We start from the raw sequence: 23777 nt of genomic DNA on the forward strand, positions 1-23777 counted from the left end.
AGGCCCAGTCTCTGGATTCATTTAAGAAAGAGTTGGATAGAGCTCTCAAAGATAGTGGAATCAAGGGTTATGGAGATAAGGCAGGAAGAGGATACTGATTAGGAATGATCAGCCATGATCATATTGAATGGAGGTGCAGGCTCGAAGGGCTGAATGGCCTACTCCTGCACCTATTGTCTATTGTCTAAGAGCGTCTCCAGAACTGCTTGGAATGGGTGGACTGGACTGTATTCAAGTACTCAGCAGAAAACGTAGATGAATTTGCCACCACCATCAGGGACTTCATTAGCAAATGCTTGGAGGACTGTGTGCCAAAGAAGTCGATCTGGATGTTCCCCAACTGGAAATCTTGAATGAACTGGGAAATTCACTGTCTACTGAAGGCCAGGCATGCAGCATTCAAGTCAGATGACCCAGACCTGTACAGAGCGTCCAGATATGATCTCTGCAAAGCCATCAGAGATGCTAACAGGCAGTACCCAACTAATTTAGAGGCTCAAACCAAACATACAGATACCGGCTGCCTGTGGCAAGGCCTAAAAAACATAACAGGATACATAATGAAGTAGAGCAAGATAGCAGACAAAAACACACCCCTCCCTGATACGCTCAATGCTTTTTATGCTCAGTTTGAGGAGGATGCCAGTGGCGCGGCATCACATGCCTCAACAGCCCCAGATGCATCTGTTTCCATCATCACCACTGCAGACATTAAATCCATCTTCCTGACAGTCAACCCAAGGAATGTGAGAGGCCTAGATGGAGTACCGTCCATGTACTTATATCCTGCACAAACCAGTTGGCAGAGGTATTCACTGATATCTTGAACCTCTCCTTCTTACAAGCCGAATTCCTTACCTGCTTCAAGAAGACCACCATCATCACAGTACTGAAGAAAACACATGAAACTTACTGGGATGACTACCAGTGAGTGGCTCAGAACTCCATAATCATGATGTGCTGCAAAAGGCTTGTCAAGGTTCACATCGACGCAAGCCTCTCAGTCTGTCTCGATCCCCAGCAATTTACCAACTGACGTAACAGGTCCACAACGAAGAGCATCTCCCTACCCTGGTCTCACACCTGGAACAGCTGGACAACAAGGACACCTACGGTAGAGTCATAGAGATGTACAGCATGGAAACAGACCCTTCGGTCCAACCAATCCATGCCGACCAGATATCCCAACCCAATCTAGTCCCACCTGCCAGCACCCGGCCCATATCCCTCCAAACCCTTCCTGTTCAAATGCCTCTGAAATGTTGCAATTGTACCAGCCTCCACCACATCCTCTGGCAGCTCATTCCATACACGTACCACCTTCTGCATGAAAAAGTTGCCCCTTAGGTCTCTTTTATATCTTTCCCCTCTCACCCTAAACCTATGCCCTCTAGTTCTGGACTCCCCGACCCCAGGGAAAAGACTTTGCCTATTTATTCTATCTATGCCCCTCATAATTTTGTAAACCTCGATAAGGTCACCCCTCAGCCTCCGACGCTCCGGGGAAAATAGTCTCAGCCTGTTCAGCCTCTCCCTGTAGCTCAGATCCTCCAACCCTGGCAATATCCTTGTAAATCTTTTCTGAACCCTTTCAAGTTTCACAACATCTTTCCATCAATTCTGGAAGGAGACCAGAATTGCATGCAATATTCCAACAGTGGCCTAACCAATGTCCTGTACAGCCGCAACATGACCTCCCAGCTCTGTACTCAATACTCTGACCAATAAAGGAAAGCATATCAAACGCCTTCTTCACTATTCTATCCACCTGCAACTCCTACTCAGCAACTACAGCTCCACCATCAACATCACAATCCCCTCCAGACTGATCTGAAAACTCCAAGACTGAGGTCTCTGCTCCACCCTGTTCAACTTGATCCTACCCAAAACATCGATTTTTCTGCTCTTCGGATGCTGCCTGAACTGCTGTGCTTTTCCAGCACCACTCTAATCCAGATCCTTGATCCTCAGCCTCCCGACCCACAGACTGCAATCAGTGAAGATAAACAACTGCACCTCCTCCATGGTAACCATCAACATTGGACCCCCACCTAAGGTTTGCTTCTCAGCCTCCTACTGCACTCTCTCTGCACCCACGATGGTGTTGCCAAACTCTGAATGAATGCCACCTACAAGTTTGCTGACGACACCATTGTGGTAGGACAGACACCAAACAAAAATGAGTCAGAATACAGGAAGGATAAAGAGGGCTAGGAGTCATAGTGAAATGATATCAATTTCTGTCTCAATGTGGGCAAATGAGGATCATACTAAAGTGCATATCTCAGTGGGATAAACAGCTTAGAACAGCAGCATATCAGGTCATTCAAACTTTTTAAAATCTAAAGTTGATTATACTAAAATATATATCTCAGTGTTGATTTGGAGGTGCCAGTGTTGAGGTGTACAAAGTTAAAAATCACACAACACCAGGTTATAGTTCCAATAAACCTATTGGACTATAACCTTGTGTTGTGTGATTTTTAAGTTTGTATATCTCAGTGAGATAAGCTCATTGGCACATAAATATCTTTCAGTCCATCAAAGCCTTTAAAATCAGTTTCAGATCATACTAAATTGCAAATCTCAGTGTGATAAGAAACATTAACCAGCAAAACATCCTATACAATTAATCTCCTTAAAATTTAATGTCGATCATACTAAAGTACATATCTCAGTTGGATAAGCAGCTTTAAATAGCAAAGCATCACATTCAATCAAACTACTTAACATATGTATGTCAGTGAGAAAAGCAAACTTGAACAGCAAAACATTCAAGTCAATCAAACTTTTTAAAATCTAATGCAGATGCTGCTACAGTGCATATCTCAGTACAGAAGGCACTGATTCACATCAAATCTCCATTTCCAAGGAACTTCTTGTAACCTGATGTAGACCATACAAAATGCATATCTCAGTGAGAAAAGCAACATTGAACAGCAAAACATTCAATAGAGCTTCTTAAAATCTAACGTCAATTACACTGAAGTTATATTGAATTGAATTAATTGAATTGAATTTATTATCGCAAGTACTGAGGCATAGTGAAGAGCTTTGTCTTGCAAGCAATACAGGCAGATCACGTAGTTAAGTAGCATAGATAAGTAAATAATAGGTAAACAGCGGCAAAAACAAAAACACAGGTGCAGGCAAATGTGAAGAGTTTGTGAGACCATTCAGTATTCTAACAACAGTAGGATAGAAGATGTTACAAAACTAGCTGGTGCATGTGTTCAGGCTTCTGTAACTTCTCCCGATGGTAGAGGTTGTAGAAAAACATTGCCAGGGTGGGAGAGATCTTTGAGAATGCCCGCGGCCTTTCCTTGACAGCAAGCCTGGTAGATGGATTCTATAGAGGGGAGGTTGGCCTTTGCAATTCTCCGGACCGAGTTCACCACTCTCTGTAACCATCTCCGATCTTGAATGGTACAGTTGCCATGCCAGGTAGTGATACATCCAGACAGCATGCTCTCGATGGCAACCTATAAAGGTTAACAAGGGTATTCGCCATCATGCCAAATTTTCTCAGCTGCCTGAGGAAGAAGAGAGGTTGTTGGGCTTTTGTAACCAGTGCGTCCACATGAAGAGTCCATGAAAGCTTATTGTGGATGACCACTCCCAGGAGTTTGGCACTCTCTACTCTTTCCACCTCTCTGTTGTTAATTTGTAGGGGGGCATGGGTAACATCCGCTGAAAGTCAATAATGAGTTTCCTGTTTTGATGACACTGAGAACTAAGTTGTTTTCTTCCACGTCCCGTTTGTAGACTGTTTTGTTGCCATCTGAGAATCAACTGACTATGGTGGTGTCATCAGCGAACGTATAAATGGCATTAGTCTGGTATTTGGCGATGCAGTCATGGGTATACAGTGAGTACAGTAGGGGGCTCAGTACACACCCCTGGGGAGGTCTAGTGTTGGGTGTTAGTGAGGATGAAATATTGTCCCCATCTTCACTAAATGTGGCCTGTGGGTCAGGAAACTGAGGATCCAGTTGCAAAGAGTGGGGCTTAGTCCGAGATCACTAAGTTTAGTAATCAGTCTGGAGGGGTTAATAGTGTTGAAGGCTGAACTGTACTCAATGAGTAGGATTCTTACGCAGCTATTCTTGGTGTCAAGAAGTTCTGGGGAGGAGGGAAGGACAAGTGATATGGTATCTGATGTGAATCTCTTGGTCCAATAGGCAAATTGGAGTGGGTCAAGAGTAGTAAGGAGGCTGGAGTTGATTAATGTCATGACCAGCATTTCAAAGTACTCCATGACCACAATAGTTAGGGTCACGGGGCAGTAGTCATTGAGACATGCTGCATCAACCTTCTTAGGCACAGGGATGGTGTTGGCCCTCATGAAACAGGCAGAGACAGTGGTCTGCTGCAGGGAGAGGTTGAAGATGTCCAAGAAGACCTCTGCCAGTTGATCTGCACATGATCTGAGTGCACGGCCTGATACTCCGTCCGGTCCCATTGCTTTCCTTGGATTCATACGAAGGAAAACTGATCTGACCTCTGATGCAGTGAGTATTGGGATAGGTTCGTTAGGACTTGTCGGAATAAGTGTTACTTTTCCGCCAAAATTCTGCTCAAAGTGTGCATAGAAGGCGTTGAAACGATCTGCGAGGGATATGTCATCGTCTGCTATCTTGCACTGTCTCTTTTTAGAACCTGCAATGCCATTCAGTCCTTGTCATAGTTGCTAGGTGTCTGTTTGGATCTCTAGTTTGGATCGGTATTGGTCCTTGGCTGTCCTAATGGTTTTGCGAAGGTCATACTTGGCTTCCTTATATTTGAGTGGGTCTCCTGATCTGAAGGCCTCACACCTGGTTTTTAGCAGGTTCTGTATGTCCTGATTCATCCAGGGTTTCCTGTTGGGGAAGACCCGGATTGACTTCCTCGGTATGCAGTCTTCCACTCATATGCTGACGGTTTGAACATGGCCCAATCAGCTGATTCCAGACAGCACCGGAGTTGATCCTCTGCCTCCTCCAAAGAGCACTGGACCTGTGTCTGCGAGGGGGTGTCCTGCTTGAGCTTTTGCCAGGAGAAGAAACATGGCATTGTGGTCAGAGTTCCCAAAATGAGAACTGGGGATGGAGAGGTAGGCATCTCTCACAGTGATGTAGCATTGGTCTAAAACGTTTGGGCCCCTGTTGGGCATGTAATATTCTGGTGGTACCTGGGCAACATCTTCCTTAGATTGACTTGATTGAAGTCACCAGTTACAATAAACAAGGCCTCAGGATGTTCCATCTCTAGGGTGTTAGTAGTGGAGTACAGCACTTCCATAGCTTCCTCAACCTTTGCTTGTGGCAGTGTCTGCACAGCAGTTATATAGCAGTGGTAAATTCCCAAGGTGGATCGAAGGGGCAGTATTTGATGATGAGGAATTCAAGGTTTGGGAGCAATGGCTACCCAGGGTTGCAATGTCCATGCACCTCAGGTTGTTGCTTAAAAAGCAAACTCCTCCACCCTTTATCTTGTCTGAGGATGCTGTACGGTCCATACGATAGATAGAAAAACCATCAGCCTGAAGTGTGCAGTCGGGAATGGATGGGTTGAGCCAAGTTTCTGTGAAGCAGAGTGCTCAAACCTATACGGATCATAGTAAAGTGAATATCTCAGTGAGATAGGCAATTTTGAACATAAAAATCTCTAAGTCCATCAAACTTCTTGAAATCTGATGTAAATCATACCAGATTACATATCTGCATGAGGTAAGTAACTGTTGACAGCAAAACAGTTAAGCTACTTTACACCCACACAGGGGGAACATACAAAAGTGCATATCTCAACGAGACAAGCAACTTTGAACAGCAAAACATCCAATTCATTCAAGGTTCTTATCATTTAATGGTGCATTTCCTGAAGTGCAGATCTGATTCCCTCCAGAATGGAAACAGGCCCTTCGGCCCAACAAGTCCACACTGACCGTCCAATTTAGCATAGCCAATTTACCTGATCTTAGTGAAATAATCACAATGGCACATCAAAATCTCTAAGTCTACCAAACCCCTTAAATTCTGATGCTGGTCCTGCTAAAGTGCATTTCAGAGTGGGGTAAGAAGCATTTGAACAGCAAAATATCCAATTCTATCAAACTTTTTAAATTTGATGTAGATCATACTAAAGTGCATATTTCAGACAGAAAAGCAGCTTTGAGCAGCAAAACATCCTATTCAATCAACTTTGCAAAATCTGATGCTGATGTTTACACAGTGCATATGGCATGGCAATTTAAAATCCCCATTGGCACTAAATCTCATTACATCTCATTCTGATTGTACTAAAGTGCTTATCTCACTGAGGTAAGCATATTGGCACATTAAAACCTTTAAGTCCACAAAACTTCATACTTGCTGGTGTAGGTCATGCTAGAGTGCATACCTCAGTGAGATAAGCAACTTTGAACAGCAGTAATTCTATCAAACTATTTAAAACCTAATCAGGATCATACTGAAGTACATATCTTAGTGATAAAAGTGACTTTGAAAAGAAAAAGATTCAATGCAAAAATCAGACTAAAGTGCATGTCCCAAGACCATCAAACATCATAAAATCTGATATAGATCACCTAAACTGCGTATCTCAGTGAGATAAGGAACTTTGGGCAGCAAAATATCCAATTCAATCAAACTGCTTAAAATATAGTGTGGATCATTCTAAAGTGAATATCTCAATGAGAAAAGCAACACTGAACAGCAAAACATCCAAATCAATAAAATGTTTTAAAATCTGACACAGTTGTTCTTACAGCGCATGTCTCAGTAGAGTGGGCATCGAATCACATCAAATCTCCATTTCCAAGAAACTTCTTTTTACTGATGTAGATCATACTAAGGTGTTATCTCAACTGCAAAAGCCACACTGAACAGCAAAACACCCAATTCAATTAATTTTCTTAAAATTTATTGACACTCATTCTGAAGTGGATCTGTCATTGAGATAATCACATTGGCACATCAAAATCTCTTAGTCCATCAAAACGGTATGGTGGCTCAGTGGTTCTTTACAGCACCAGGGGCCTGGGTTTGATTCCAACCTCAGGCAGTGTGGAATTTGCACATGCTCCCCGTGTCTGCATGGGTTTCCTCTGAGAGCTCTGGTTTCCGCCCATAATCGAAAGATGTGCAGATTAGGTGAACTGGTCATGCTAAATTGCCCACAGTGTTCAGGGATGTGTACGTTAGGTGCATTAGTCAGGGGTAAATATAGGATGATAAGGTAGGGGAATGGGCCAGGGTGGGTTGCTCTTCGAAGGGTCAGTGTGGACTTGTGAGGCTGAAGGACCTGTTTCCAAACTGTAGGAATTCTGTGATCAGACATCTTAAAATCTCATGGACATCATGCTAAAGTACATACCTTAGCGGGCAAAGCAAATTTGATCAGGGAAATATCCAATTCTATCAAACTTCATTGTGACTGATATAAATTATACTTTGAACAGCAAAGCATTCAATTCGTTCAAATTACTTAAAATATAATGCCAATCATACTAAAGTGCATATGTCAGTCAATAAGCAAATTCAAACAGCAAACCTTCAATTGAATCAAATCTTTTAACATCTGCAGCAGATGTTCTCAGTGGGGTGTGGACCATGGCACATCACAATCTCCAATTCCAACAAACCACTTTTAATCTGATGCTGATACATATCTCGGTGAGAAAAGCACCTTTGAACAGGAAAACATTCAATTCTTAAAATATGATTGAGATCATACTGGAGAGCATGTATGAGTGACAAAAGCAACACTTGAACAGTAAAATATCCAGTTCAATCAAACTACTTAAAATCTAATCAAGATCATAGTATAGTGCATATCTCAGTGAGATAAGCAACTTTGAAGAGCAAAATATCCCATTCAATCAAGCTACTTAAAATCTAATGTCTATCATAATAAAGTGCATAGCTCAGTGAGATAAGCAACTTTGAACAGGAAATCATTCAATTCAATCAAACCACTTGAAATCTAATGAGAATCATCCAAAGAGGCATATCTCGGCATGATAACCAACTTTGAACAGCAAAGCATTCAATTTGTTCAAATTATTTAAAATCTAATGCCAATCATACTAAAGTGCGTATGTCAGTCAATAAGCAAATTCAAACAGCAAACCTCCAATTCAATCAGACCTTTTAACATCTGCAGCAAATGTTCTTATGTGGCAGATCTCAGTGGGGTGTGGACCATGGCACATCACAATCTCCAATTCTATCAAACCACTTTTAACCTGATGCTGATGCATATCTCAGTGAGGCATGCATATTGACATATCAAAATTTATAAGACCATGAAACATCTTAAAACCACATGTAGATCATGCTAAAATGCATATCTGAGTGGGATAAGTAACTTTGAAGAGGAAAGCAACCGATTCAACCAAACTATTTAAAATGCAATGAGGATCATACTAAAGTGCAAATCTCAATGAGGTAAGCAAATTGGCACTTTGAAATTTCTAAGTCCATCAACTTTTTGAATCAGATGTGCATCATATTAAAGTGCATATCTCAGTGGGATAAGCAACTCTGAACAGCAAAACATCCAATTCAATCAAACTACTTATAGTTCAACGAGGATTATACTAAAATGCACATCTCAATTGGACAACAACCTTGAAAAGCAATACAGCCAATGCAATCAAACTTTTCAAATATAATGTAGATCATACACATACTGCATATCTCAGTGATAAAGGAAACTTTGAATAGCAACCTCAACACCAAACCTCTTTATTCCTGTTTTTTATGGTCCTGAGATGCATATCTCAGTGGGATAAGCACATTGGTACAAGAAAATCTCCAAGTCCATCAACTCTTCTAAAATCTGATGTCAATCATACCAAAGTGCAAATTTTAGTGAGATTCAATCAAACCACTTATGGTAGACAATAGACAATAGGCAATAGGCGCAGGAGTAGGCCATTCTGCCCTTCGAGCCTGCACCACCATTCAATATGATCATGGCTGATCATCCTTAATCAGTATCCTGTTCCTGCCTTATCTCCATAACCCTTGATTCCACTATCCTTGAGAGCTCGATCCAACTCTTTCTTAAATGAATCAGGAGACTGGGCCTCCACTGCCCTCTGAGGAAGAGCACTCCACACAGCCACTGCTCTCTGGGTGAAGAAGTTTCTCCTGATCTCTGTCCTAAATGGTCTACCCCGTATTTTCAAGCTGTGTCCTCTGGTTCGGCACTCACCCAGCAGGGGAAACATGTTTTCTGCCTCCAGAGTGTCCAATCTTTTAATAGTCTTATATGCCTCAATCAGATCCCCTCTCAGTCTTCTAAACTCAAGGGTATACAAGCCCAGTCGCTCCAGTCTTTCATCATAAGGTAGTCCCGCCATTCCAGGAATTGACCTCGTGAACCTATCCCTCAATAGCCAGAATGTCTTTCCTCAAATTTGGAGACCAGAACTGCACACAATACTCCAGGTGCAGTCTCACCAGATGCACAGAGAATCACACTAAAGTGCATATCCATCTGAGACATGCAACTTTGAACAGCATAACGTCAAAGTCTATCAAACTTCTTTAAATCTGATGCAGAAGCTCCTATAGTGCATATGTCAGTGCAGTATGCACCGAATCACATCAAATCTCCATTTCCAAGAAACTTCTTTTAACCTGATGTAGATCATGTGAAAGCGCATATCTCAGTCAGAAAAGCAACATTGAACAGCAAAACATTCTCATACAAAAGTCAAAGTCTCAGTGAGATATTCACATTGGCACATCAACATCTCTAAGTCTATAAAACTTCTTAAACTTTCATTTACATCGTGCTAAATGTACACATCTTAGTGGGCTAAGCAGCTTTTAACAGAAAAACATCCAGTCCTACCAAACTTCATAACACCTGATATAAGTGCATACCTCCATGGTAGAAGCAACTTTGAACAGCAAAACATGCAATTCAATTGATCCTTAAAATCTAATGCTAACCCTGCTGTAGTGCATATCTCAGTGAGAAAAGCAACTTTGAACAGCAAAACAACCAATCAAACATTTTAAAATGTGATTTAGATCTTACGAGAGAGCATATATAAGTGAGATAAGTAAACTCAAACAGCAAAATATTCAATTCAATCAAACTATCTATAAAATCTAATGAGGATTATACCAAAGCAATTCTGGACAGCAAAACATCCAATTCAATAAACTACTTCAAATCAAATGAGGATCATGTGAAAGTGCATATATCAGTGAGAAAAGCAATTCTGAACAGCAAAACACTCAACTCATTCAAAGTTCTTAAAATCTAATGTGTATCATACTAAAGTGCATGTCTCGGTGAGATAAGCAACTTTGGGCAGCAAAACGTCCAAGTTAATCAAACTTTTCAAAGTCTGATGCAGATGCTCCTACGGTGCATATCTCAGTGCAGTGGGCACCAAATCACATCAAATCTCCATTTCCAAGAAACTTTTTTAACCTGATGTAGATCATATGAAAGTGCATATTTCAGTGAGATAAGTAACTTTGAACAGCAAAATATCTAATTTAATCAAACTATCTAAAATCTACTGAGGACTATACCAAAGTACATACCTCAGTGAGATAAGCAACTTTGAACAGCAAAACATCCAATTCAATCAAACTTCTTAAAATGTGATTTACATCATACTAGAGAGATAAGCATATAAGATCATATAAGTGAGATAAGCAACTTTGAAGAGCAAAATATTGAATTCAACCAAAATACGTAAATGTAAGCAGGATCATAGTAAAGTGTGTACCTCAGTGATATTAGCAACTTTGAACAGCAAAGCAAAATATTCAAAGTTGTTTATCTAACTGAGATATGCATGTCAGTATTATTCTCGCTTGATTTTAAAATGTTTAAGTGAATTGGATATTTTGTCATTCAACATTGCTGGCCTCACTGACTTTGAACTTAAGTATAATCCTCATTAGATTTTAAACAGCTTAATTGAATTGGATATTTTGCTGTTCAAGTTTTCTTATCTCACTGAGATATGCAATTTATTATGTAAATCATTGGATTTTAAGTAGTTTGATTGAATTTGCTGTTAGAGATTGCTTGTCTCACTGAGAAATGCACTTTTGTATGACCTACATCAAATTTTAAGAAGCTTGATGGACTTAGAGATTTTTATATGCCAATGTTCTTACATCACTGGAATATGCACATTGGTGCAATTAGAATCAGGTATAAACAAGTTGGGTGGAAATGAAGACTTTGATATACCATGTTGCTTACCCAACCCAGCTATGCATTGCTGAAACAATTGCATCAGAATTTAAGAACTTTGATTGAAATGAATGTTTTGCTGTGCCAAGTTGCTTATCTCTCTGAGACACACACTTTATTATGATCGAAATTGGATTTGAAGATGTTTGATTGAATTGGATGTTTTGTTTTTCAAAGTTGCTTATCTAACCAATATATACAATTTAGTATGATGTACATCAGACTTTAAAAAGACTTTGAGATACTAGTGTTCTTATGACACTGACATAATCTTTTTAGTATCATCCTCATCAAATTTTAAGGAGCTTGATTGAATTGAATGTTGCCCTGTTCAAAGTTGCTTATCTCACTGAAATATGCACTTCAGTATGATCCTTGTTAGATTTCAAGTAGTTTGATTGAATTGGAAAATTTGCACTTCAAAGTTGCTTATCTCACTGAAATGCATGCTTTAGTGTAATCCTCATTGCATATTAAGCAATTTTATTGAATTGGATGTCTTGCTTTTCAATGTTTCTTCTCTCACTGAGATATGTACTTTTGTGTGATCTACATCAGATTTTAAGAAATTTAATGAACTTAGAGATTTTGATGTGCCGATGTGCTTATCTCCCAAGATGTCAAATTTAGTGCAATCAGAATCAGACATAAAGAGGAGAAATTGAGATTTTGATGGTTTGCTTATCCCATTGAAATATGTACTGTACGAGCATCTGCATCGCATTTTAAGATTGATTGAATTGGATGTTTTGCTGTTCAATCTTGCTTCTGTCACTTTTGTATGATCTACATTATAATTTAAGAAGTTTGATTGTATTGGATGTTTTACTACACAAAGTTGCTTATCTCACTGAAATGTTCACTTTTATATGATCTAAATCAGATTTTAAGAAGTTTGGTGGACTTTGACATTTAGATGTGCCAACTATGCTTTCCTAACTGAGATATGCACATTAGTATGAAGGGCATAGTTTTTATGTTGTTTGATTGAATTAAATGTTTTCCTGTTCAACGTTGCTTATGTCATTGAGACATGGCCTTCATTTGATCTTCATTAATTTTAAGTAATTTGATTGAATTTGATACTTTATTGTTCAAAGTTGCTTATCCTCTGAGATATGCACTTTAGTATTGTTACTGAGCAGACGAGACTCCCTCAAAACATTCTAAGAAGGTAGTCTTGATCTTAACTTTTTCTTATTTTAAATGCAGATGTCGAGTGGGTGTTCCAGATGTAATGCAACTCAGCTTTAAGTAAAACAGAATGTATTTAAATGCTACAGGTGAAACACAAACAAAAGAAATCAGAATTTAAAATAACAACTACAGAGGAACCTCGATTATTCGAATATCAATTGACCGAATTTCAGATTATCCAAAGATCTCAAGGTCCCGATAGAAACATTACATCAAAGAGGTGTTTCGACACTGTTCGCATCTTTTGTTTACAATGATTAAAAATGAACCCGGCTTATTGAAATGCTGCAGAGAACAGTCCTGGACATCGATGGGAGCTCAGGCCCCGTCTTCAAATGACTGACCTCCTGCCCTCTCCCCCTCCCCACACATTTGTCCTGGAGTTCTATACAGGGTGTACCCAAAAACCCCCTTCCCCAGATAATCTCTCCAACATTGTCCTGTACAGGTCAAAGGTGGAACCTGTCAAAAAGTTGCAGTAAAAGATTTTGTGTGTGTGTGTGAGTGGTATTTAGAGACTCATCCCACCCACCCACCACCTCCCCACCCCCACCCCCTCCCCACCCCCCCACCCGCAAAGGAGCAGCAGCAGCAGCACTCTTGTTGCTGGCATCCAGTCCAGCTGTCACAGAGAGGGGCCGGGGTCAAACGTGAGGAGTAGTGTTGGATGTGGTTGGGGGGTGGGCGGAGGTGGGGTGGAAGGTGGGTGTGGTGGACAGGTTTGGGGGGGTAGGGTGGAGGGGGGCATGCTAGGTGGGTTAAGGCAGGGGGAAGGGGGTGGTGTTGGGTGGGTATGGGGGCAGGTGTGTGGGGGGCAGTGTTGGAAAGGATTGGGGGCAGGTAGGTGGTGGTGTTGGACGGGGTTGGGAGCGAGTGGGGGAATGGTGCTGGACAAGGTTGGGGTGGGCAGGGGGACGGTGTTGGATGGAGGTAGTGTTGCTCAGGGGTGGGGGCAGGCGGAGGGCAGCTTTAGGGGCGGGTGAGGGGCAAGGAGTGGGGGGGTTGGTGGTGTAGGACATGTTTGGGGGCGGGCGGGGCGAGCTGTTGGATGGTGTTGGGGTGTGGACGGGGGCTCACACACGGTGTGCTGCTCCCTAGTCTCCTGAACAGGACTGGACTTCACAGAAAACTCAGAACCCCATAGGAAAGGCATTACATCGATTAACTGAATAATCGATTATCCAAATGAAACAGTGCCCGCCCATCTTATTCGGATAATCGAGGTTCCTCTGTATTTGACATATAGTCCAAATATGTGGTCTCTGAATTCAGGCTCACCAATTTGTCCTTAAGTAATTTCAGTGGTCCTCTCACTTCATGCCCCAAAATTAATTCCATTGAACTGAATTTGGTTCATTCATTTGGTGCATCCCTAATGGCAAAAGGCATGAACAGAATTCCTTCATTGCAGTCATCTGGATTGTCTTGACTATAGGACTTTAGAGGTATAGTTAGTAAGTTTGCTGATGACACTAAAATTGGAGGAGTAGTGGATGATGAAGAAGGTTACCTCAGATTACAACGGGATCTTGATCAGATGGGCCAATGGGCTGAAGAGTGGCAGATGGAGTTTAATTTAGATAAATGCAAGGTGCTGCACTTTGGAAAAGCAAATCTCATCAGGACTTATACACTTAGTGGTAAGGTCATAGGGAGTGTTGCTGAACAAAGAGACCTTGGAGTGGCAGGTTCATAGCTCCTTGAAAGTAGAGTCACAGGTAGATAGGATAGCGAAAAAGGCGTTTGATATGCTTTCTTTTATTGGTCAGAGTATTGAGTACAGGAGTTGGGAGGTCATGTTGCAGCTGTACAGGACATTGGTTAGGCCACTGTTAGAATATTGCGTGCAATTCTGGTCTTCTTTTCCTTTACTACCTAAGGATTTCTCTTTTCCCCAATTTCTATCACTCAAGAATTGAAATTAATGTCCAAAGCCAAACTTTGATTTATGAACCAACTCATAATCATCATCCATTTCAGCTGGTAGTCTTGCCATTTTAACTCTCTGCTCTTCCACATAAGCTCTCACTACCTCGGGAAGTGAATGTTTAAACTCCTCCAAAACAATCATCTCTCAAAGAGTGCACTATGTTTGATCTATTTTTAATCCCATTAGCCATTGATCACAATGACTTTGTTTGATCCTATCGAACCCAATATATGTCTGATCAGAGTTCCTCTTTTGATTCTGGAAACATTGTCTGTAGGTTTCTGGCACAAGCTCATATGCAGTTAAGATGATTTTCTTCACCTCCTCATATTCTTCAGATAACTCCTCTGACAGTGATGCTAATACCTCACTAGTTCTACCTACCAGCTTTGTTTGGATCAATAAAATTCACATGGTCACTGGTATTTGTCTAACCATTTTCTCAAATGAGATGAAAAAGGCTTCTACATTCTTCTCATCAAATTTAGGCAATATTTGGATATATTTAAAGAGATCCTCACCAAGCTTTTGGATATGATGGGTTTGTTCATCATCACTATTTTTCTCACAAAGTTTACCTTCTACCTTCACCTCCATCCTTTTATATCAATTTTCCAAAGTGCCAACTTCTGAAGTTCAAAATCTCTCCTTATTCCTTCCCTCTCTCCCATTTTCCCTTTCTTCTCTCTCCTTTTCCCATTCTTGAATATGAGGAGGTGAAGAAAACCATCTTAACTGCATATGAGCTTGTGCCAGAAACCTACAGACAATGTTTCCATTGTAGTACAATGGTGATCACCTGTAATGTGACATGAACCCAAGGTCCCGGTTGAGGCCCTCCCTATGGGTACCGAATTTAGCTATCAGCCTCTGCTCGGCCACTTTCCTCTGCTTCCTGTCCCGAAGTCCTTCCGGACCTTCGGGTGACCATCCTCCAAGGTGGACTTCGGGACAGACAGCAGAGGAAAGTGGCCGTGCAGAGGCTGATAGCTAAGTTCGGTACCCATAGGGAGGGCCTCAACCAGGACCTTGGGTTCATGTCACATTACAGGTGATCACCATTACACACACACACACACACAGATATTCCTACACACACACACTCTCACATACACATGGACACAGGTACACACAGACGCGCACACAGACACCCACACACACCCTTATAGACACACACACTCCCACACTCACACATGCACCCCCTCATAGACTTAAGACTCTCTGCACTCATTACACACACACACACACACTTTCCCACACTCACAACCCCCACCCCAGACAGACAGACAGACAAAGACCCACATGCACACATATATTTTGTGGGGTGAATTTGGACTTGCAGTTACATTGCACTTTGCTCAAAAACTGCATACATTCATGTAGAACTCTGAGCTCAAAAACTGCATGAATTTAAGTAAAACTCTGTTATCTCACTTTTTAGATTAGAATCAATCTAAACATCAGGTCATAGACAGAGAACACAGGGGGCTAACACCTTCAACATATTGTCTAGCTATCACCATTGTTAACAGCTAACCCGAGAATGCAACTTTAAAAAAAAGGGTTTTGTGATTTACACATGAAAGAAGTGAAACTCTCACTGTATTCTAACAGATGAAAGGCTTAACAGACAATCAATTTTTCAATGTATAATTTCAGTTACATCACACTGCAAATTTTTGCTATAAATTCTGTCTCACGATCGAGCCCTCCGCAATCACCTGATGAAGGAGCGTTGCTCCGAAAGCTAGTGTGCTTCCAATTAAACCTGTTGGACTATAACCTGGTGTTGTGTGATTTTTAACTTTGTACACCCCAGTCCAACACCGGCATCTCCAAATCAGCACTTTACTATGATTGACATTAGATTTTAAGTAATTTGAATGAATTGGATGTTTGGCTGCTCAAAGTTGCTTATCACCCTTAGATATACCTCTTTTGATTATCCTCATTAGATTTTAAGTAGTTTGATTGAGTTGAATATTTTTCTGTTCAAAGTTGCTTTCCTCACTGAGATAAACACTTCACTATGATCCTGATTAGATTTTAAGAAGATTGGTTTCATTGCATGTTGTTATGAAGTTGAAGGTGTATACTATACCTTTAAGAGAGAATGAATGCTGTTCTGAACTGATCGCTTCCAAGCACTGTGATATGATGAGATGGCAGTCTCAGAGGATAATGGAAAATTGAAAATATTTGGCTGTGAAATGGATACCTGGGTTAGTTGCTGTTTTGACAACAACTCGAATTTAACCAAACAGTTCAAATTATTCCCCAAGATTCTAAAACCCAGTTGAGTTTGAATTTATTGTTTTCTAACACTGAACCAATGAGATGATCCAATGGTGGGGATATAAAAAACGCAGGCATTTTGAAAATTGGAAGGCAGACCAACTGCCATTGAGAGCTATCCAAGAAGATGACCCAGGGAGATCTTGAGCCAGAAGAAGAAAGACACTGAACATAACAGTCATTACGTGTTTTTGAAATTAAGTTGATGTAATTTTAGTAAGTGTCTTATTGGAACAGCATATTCTTATACAGTTCGAGGTAGATAATAAACAGTTCAGAGAAAGGGGGGCTTACAGTTTTGAATAGTTGTAGTTTAATGTTCAGTTTTAGAATTAAAAATAAATTGATGCTTTTTTTAAGTAGTGGAATTTGGGAGTTCTCTTTTACTCATATTTTAACAGATTACGATGTGAGGTGAGCTTTTCTAGGTGTTTGGTTTAATTAAAAGAGGGTTTCATCGCTGTGTCATCATAGTTTGGGGGCTTGGGTCTGAGATTAGAACAGATTTGAACACATTTGGGATACAAAAGATCCCAGCAGATTTAAATACTTGCCGATTAGTGTCCTAGATCTTTAAATAAAGCTAGGTGAAAAAAATGTTTGTTTAATTTCGGTTACTTGTCATTAGTTAAATTAGAAGTGAGAGAAATGTCTTTTATGATTGCAAAAGAGGTTCTCGGGTTTGAAGGTGCTTCCCAAATTTTCCAAGAAGGTTTAGAAAGACAGAGGAAGGACATACTTTTAGAATCAGCAAATAAATTAGAATTGGGTTTAAATTAGATTTTTTAGATTAGATTTCTAGATGAGATTACAGTGTGGAAACAGGCCCTTCGGCCCAACAAGTCCACACTGACCCACCGAAGCATAACCCACCCAGACCCATTCCCCTACAAGTGTATCAGAGAAACAGACAAGTGCAGTAGAGATAGAAAAATTAAAATTGCAATTGAGGCAAATGGAGTTAGAAGGTACAGAAAAGGAAAGAAGAGCATTGTTAGAGGAAAAGGAAAGAGAGGAAAAAGAGAGAGTTTGGAAAAAGAATGAGAGAAAAAGTTCTTAGCTGAGCAAAAACAGAATAAGAAAAAGAGAGAGAAAGAGAGAGAAGAAAAAGAAATAGAAAGGGAAAGAGAATTTGAACTTCAGAAGTTGCGAATTGGTCAGGAAAGTGAAGTTAACACGATGTCAATGAAGAGAGAAGGAAGTGATGTATATAAATATGTTAAAATATTGCCTCATTTTGATGAGAATAATGTTGAAGCCTTCTTTATTTCATTTAAAAAATTGGCTGGGCAGATGGAGTGGCCAGAGAACTTGTGGGTAATATGAGTTCAGACTAAGCTGGTATGCTGAGCTAGTGAGGCATTAGCAGCGCTGTCAGATGAGGGGTCAAGAGATGATATAGATTAGATTAGATTAGATTAGATTAGATTACCTACAGATTAGATTACCTACAGTGTGGAAACAGGCCCTTCGGCCCAACAAGTCCACACCAACTCGCCGAAGCGCAACCCACCCATACCCCTATTACCTAACACTATGGGCAATTTAACATGGCCAATTCACCTGACCTGCACATCCTTGGACTGTGGGAGGAAACCGGAGCACCCAGAGGAAACCCACACAAACACGGGGAGAATGTGCAAACTCCACACAGTCAGTCGCCTGAGTTGGGATGTCAAACAGTCTGTTTTGAGTGCTTATGAATGGTACCAGAACCAGAAGCATATAGACAGCGGTTCAGAAACATAAAGGAGGAACCAGGTCAGACTTATGTTGAGTTTGAAAGAAGTGAACGTAGTAATTTTGATAGATGGGTGCAGGCCTTAAAAATGAATAAGACCTATTAGGCTCGAAGAGAGATTATTCTGTTGCAGGAGTTCAAAAACTCACTTTCAGAGTGACAGAGATGGCAGATGAATATGCACTGGTGCATAAGGTAAAATTTAGCTTCTGGCAAGAATTTCATCCTGTGAGGGGTACAAATTGGGAGAAGGGGAGATCCTTCACTAAAAAACAAACATTAGAGCACTCTGGTAATAGTTTACCACATATGAAAAAAGAAGGCCAAGAGGGTGAAAAGAAGGTGAAATGCCTCAGATGTTTCCATTGTGGTAAGCTGGGATACATAAAGTCACAGTGCTGGTTGTTGAAGAAAGGCATTGTGAGAAGACATGTGGTAAGAGGGGCTAAGCAGGTAGGATTAGTGAAAGTAGTAAAGGAAACCCCAAGAAAGGCCAAAGAGTTGCAGGAGAGTGCACAGTCTATGCAGGGGTTGGGTATTGAGTTAGTGCCTGATCTCTACAAAGACTTTGCCTCTATGGGTAAAGTTTACTCATGAAGACAAGGGAAGGGAGAGAAGGGAAATAAGTTATAATTTTGGGAGACAGAGGGTCTAATCAGTCTCTAATAGCAAGAGATCAATGTATTTCCACTCTTCCTGACATGTTACACGATAGCATGGTAATTTCATAGAATCACAGAATCCCTACAGCGTGGAAATAGACCAACTGGACAGCAACTCCACACCGACCCTATAAAGGGTATGCACCCAGACACATTCCTGTATTTTGTTGCTTTACATTTCTCCAGACTAATGCACATGAATTACTAGTAGGAGGTCATCTATGGAAGAGTCAGGCTAAGGTACAAAAGCACATCTATTGGCCTGGACTGCACAAGGATATGATTTAATTTTGCCACACATGTCAACAGTGCCAAATGGTAAGTAAGCTACAGACAGTAATAAAACCAGCACATTTGTCGTCAATTCCCACATTCAAAGAACCTTACACGTGGGTTATGATTGATTGTGTAGGTTCCCTCCCTAAATCTAAAAGTGGGAACCAATATTTGCTAGCCATTATGGATGTATGTACCAGATTTCCAGACGCAACTCCATTACGGAGTATTAAAGCAAAAAATGGCAATGGAGGAGTTAGTCACTTTCTTTACGCAATATGGACTACCCAGAGAGATTCAGTCAGACCTTTTACTTCTGGGCTGTTTAAGGAAATCATGGATAGCTTAGGCATACAGCACTTTAAATCAATTGCTTATCATCCTGAATCTCAGGGAGCTTTGGAAAGGTGGCATCAGATCCTGAAGACCATGTTAAGTGTGTATTGCCAGGATGACCCGAATGTTTCGGATAAAGGTATCTCATTCATATTGTTTGTCATTAGAGATGCTCCAAATGAATCGACTCAGTTTACTCCCTCTGAGTTAATATTTGGACATAAAGTGAGAGGGCCATTGAAATTAATTAATGTAAAATTGACAGGACCGAAGTTGGAGATCTCACAGTTGGATTATGTATCTGGGTGAAGGAGAGATTAAATTGGGTAGGTGAGTTAGCTAAACAGCACCTGAAGAGAGTACAGCATAGAATAAAGCAGGTGGCAGATAAAACTTCTAAAATTTGGACATTTTCCCATGGGGATGGTGTATTATTGTTGTAACCAGTAGTAGGAGATCCCTTCAAAGTCAGGTTTAGTGGTCCGTATCAAATTAAGAAAAGCTGAGTCAGGTGAACTATCTGGTAAAGATGGAGAAAAACTATATCGGGTATGTCACATGAGTATGTTGAAACCTTGCTATAATACAGGGAACTGGAGAAACAGGTATTAGTTACTGACTTGCAGAGTGAGCAATCAAATCCAGATGTTGTGGAGTTTGATGTGCCTAAAAATATGTTAAATAATGAGGACATTCTTGAGGAGTGCGATAGGTTAGTGAACTATCAGTCTCAGGAGCAAAGAATTGAGCTGAAAGGTTTGTTGCAGCATTATGAGGAAATACACAGGAATAAGACGAATACTATTGTGCATGAGGTGAACGTAGGGAATGATGTTCAGATAAAACAATACCCCTATAGACTTAATCCACTCAAAGCCACACTGGAGCAGAGGAAGTGGATGCGATGCTAAATTGCCCATAGTTTTCAGGGATGTGTAGGCTAGGTGTATTAGTCAGGGGTAAATATAGGGTAGGGGAATAGGTCTGGGTGGGTTACTCTTTGGAGGGTCGACATGGACTTGTTGGGCTGAGGGGCTGTTTCCACACTGTAGGGATTCTGATTCTAATTCAATTTCAAAACTAGCAATAAACTTAATGAAAACAGAATTTGCAAAGGCAGAGGTGACATTCTTGGGACATAATATTCATCATGGAATGCCAAGATGTAGGCTATTGAGGAATTTCCACGACCATCCTCAAAGAAAGAGGTGCTTCGATTTTTGGGACTAAGCGAATTCTACCCAAAGATTGTTCCAAACTTCAGCAGTGTGATGGCACCTCTAACAGATTTAGATTAGATTACCTACAGTGTGGAAACAGGCCCTTCGGCCCAACCAACCCTCCGAAGAGCAACCCACCCAGACCCACTTCCCTCTGACTAATGCAACTAACCCTATGGGCAATTTAGCATGGACCATTCATCTGACCTGCACATCTTTGGATTGTGGGGGGAAACTGGAGCACCCAGAGGAAACCCACATAGATCCGGGGAGAATGTGCAAACTCCGCACGGACAGTCGCCTGAGGCTGGAATTGAACCTGGGACACTGGTGCTGTGAGGCACCATGCTGCCCTAAAGAAGAATACAAAATTTACTAAAGGAGAACACAAAATTTTGGAGGACAGAACAATGCCAGAAGGCATTTGAGAATTTAATACAGTATTATCCACCACACCAGTTTTAGCTACCCCACCTTTTTTGAAACCCTTCAAAGTTGCAGTCAATGCTAGCGATACAGGAGTTGGAGCTGCACTGCTACAAGAGGATAATGATGGAATTGAATGGCCAATTTCCTACTTTTCAAAGAAACTCAACACCCACCAGAGAAAATAGTCTACTATTGAAAAAGAAGTATTGAGGTTGGTACAAACAATGTGTCAGAGACGGTTGTGTACACTGACCACAATCCTCTTGCATTCTTGGAAAGATATAAAGACAAAAATATGAGTCTATTTCTTTGGAGACTTACATTACAGATTTTTAATTCACAAATTGTACATGTTGCAGATCATAAAAATGTGATAGCAGATGCATTATTGCGAACTTAAAGGAAAAAGTGAAGATAAGATTAGACAAATTCCAATGTTGTGTGTATATATATATATAAAACGTGTGTGTGTGTGTGCATGCAGAAATTAATATGAACTTATGTTAATCACCTATGTATTTCTTTGTAATGGAATTAAGAATTAGAAAAAAAACAAAACCATCTTTTCATTATGATGGTTCATTTTTTCTAAGGGGGAATGTTATGAAGTTGAAGGCATATACTGTACCTTAAGAGAGAATGAATGTTGTTCTGAACTCAGAGCTTACAAGCACCTGTGATATGACTAGATGGCAGTCCCAGAGTCTACTAGAAAATTGAAAATATGTAATATTTGGCTGTTAAATGGATAGCTGAGTTGGTTGCTGTTTTGACAACATTTCGAATATAACCAATTATGCCCCAGTATACTAAAACTCAATCACATTTGAATTTATTGTTTTGCCAACATTGAACCAATGAGACAATCCAATGTTGGGGATATAAAATTGCAGGCATTTAAAAACTGGAAATAGAGCAACTGCCATCAAGAGAGACCCAAGACCTGAGGAAACATTCTCTATCAAAGGTACCTTTTCATGTGAAACATACCCGCAGTAAAAAGAAAGAAGGTGACTCAGGGACATCTTCAGCCAGAAGAAGACAGACACCAAAGACAACAGCCACTGTGTGGTTTTGAAAGTAATTTGATGTAATTTTATTAAGTGTCTTATTGGAACAGCATATTGTTACATGGTTGGAGGCAGATAATAAACAGTTATGAGAAAGGGGGGCTTAGAGTTGTGAATAGTTGTTGTCCAATGTTCACATTTAGAGTTAAAAAATAAATTGATGATATTGGGTGTTCTCTGTCACTCATATTTTAACAGATTACTAGGTGAGATGAGCTTTTCTGGATGTTTGGTTTAATTAACAGTTTACTGCTGTGTCATAACAATGTTTTCCTATTCAAAGTTGCTTAGATCATTGAGATATGCATTTTAATATGATTTATATGATAGAATTGGGTATTTTCCTGTTCAAATTTGCTTCACCCACTAAGATATGTACTTGACCATGACATACACAAGATTTTTAGAATTTTGATGGACTTAGAGATTTTGATGTGCCAATGTGATCATCACTTTAGTATGAGTGCCACTAATTTTAAGAACTTTGATCGAATTGGATGTTTTGCTGTTCAATGTTACTTTTCTAACTGAGATATGCACTTTCATGTGATCTACATCAAGTTAAAAGACGTTTCTTGAAAATTGAGATTTGATACTATTAGGTGCTTACTCTATTAAGATAAGGACTATAGGAAAATGTGCATCAGATTTTAAAAAGTTTGATTGACTTGGATGTTCTGCTGTTCAAAGTTGCTTCTCACTGAGATATGCAATTTCATATGATCTTTGTCAGATTTTAAGGTGTTTGATGGTCTTGGAGATTTTGAATTGTCGATCTGCTTATGTCACTGAGATGTGCACTTTAGTCTGATCCTCATTAGATTTTCACTGAGCTAAACCTTTTGGTGTTCAAAATCACTTTTCTCACTGAGATATGCACTTCATTATGATTGTCATTAGGTTTTAAGTAGTTTGATTGAACTAGAAATTCTATTGTTCAAAGTTGCATATCTCACTGCGATATACATTCCAGCATGATCTACATCAGACTTTAAGAAGTTTGGTGGACATAGAGATTTTGATATGCCAATGTGATTATCAGCATCAGAATGAGATGTAATGAAATTTAGTGCCAATGGAGATTGTGAGGTGCCATGTGCACTATATGAACATCTGCATCAGATTTTACAAAGTTGATTGAATTGGATATATTGCTGCTCGAAGCTGCTTCTCTGACTGAGATATGCACTTTAGCATAATTACTTAGAAGAATCACTAAGTGCAGAAACAGGCCATTTGGACCAACAAGTCCACACTAACCCACCCAAGAGTAACCCTCCCAGACCTATTCCCCTACCCTATTACTCAACACTTACCCCTAACTAATGCACCTAATCTACATGCCCCTGGACATTATGGGCAATTTACCATGGCCAATTCACCTAACCTGCACATCTTTGGATTGTG

The sequence above is a fragment of the Chiloscyllium punctatum genome, chromosome 3 (genome assembly GCF_047496795.1).
Source record: "Chiloscyllium punctatum isolate Juve2018m chromosome 3, sChiPun1.3, whole genome shotgun sequence".
NCBI lineage: Eukaryota > Metazoa > Chordata > Chondrichthyes > Orectolobiformes > Hemiscylliidae > Chiloscyllium > Chiloscyllium punctatum.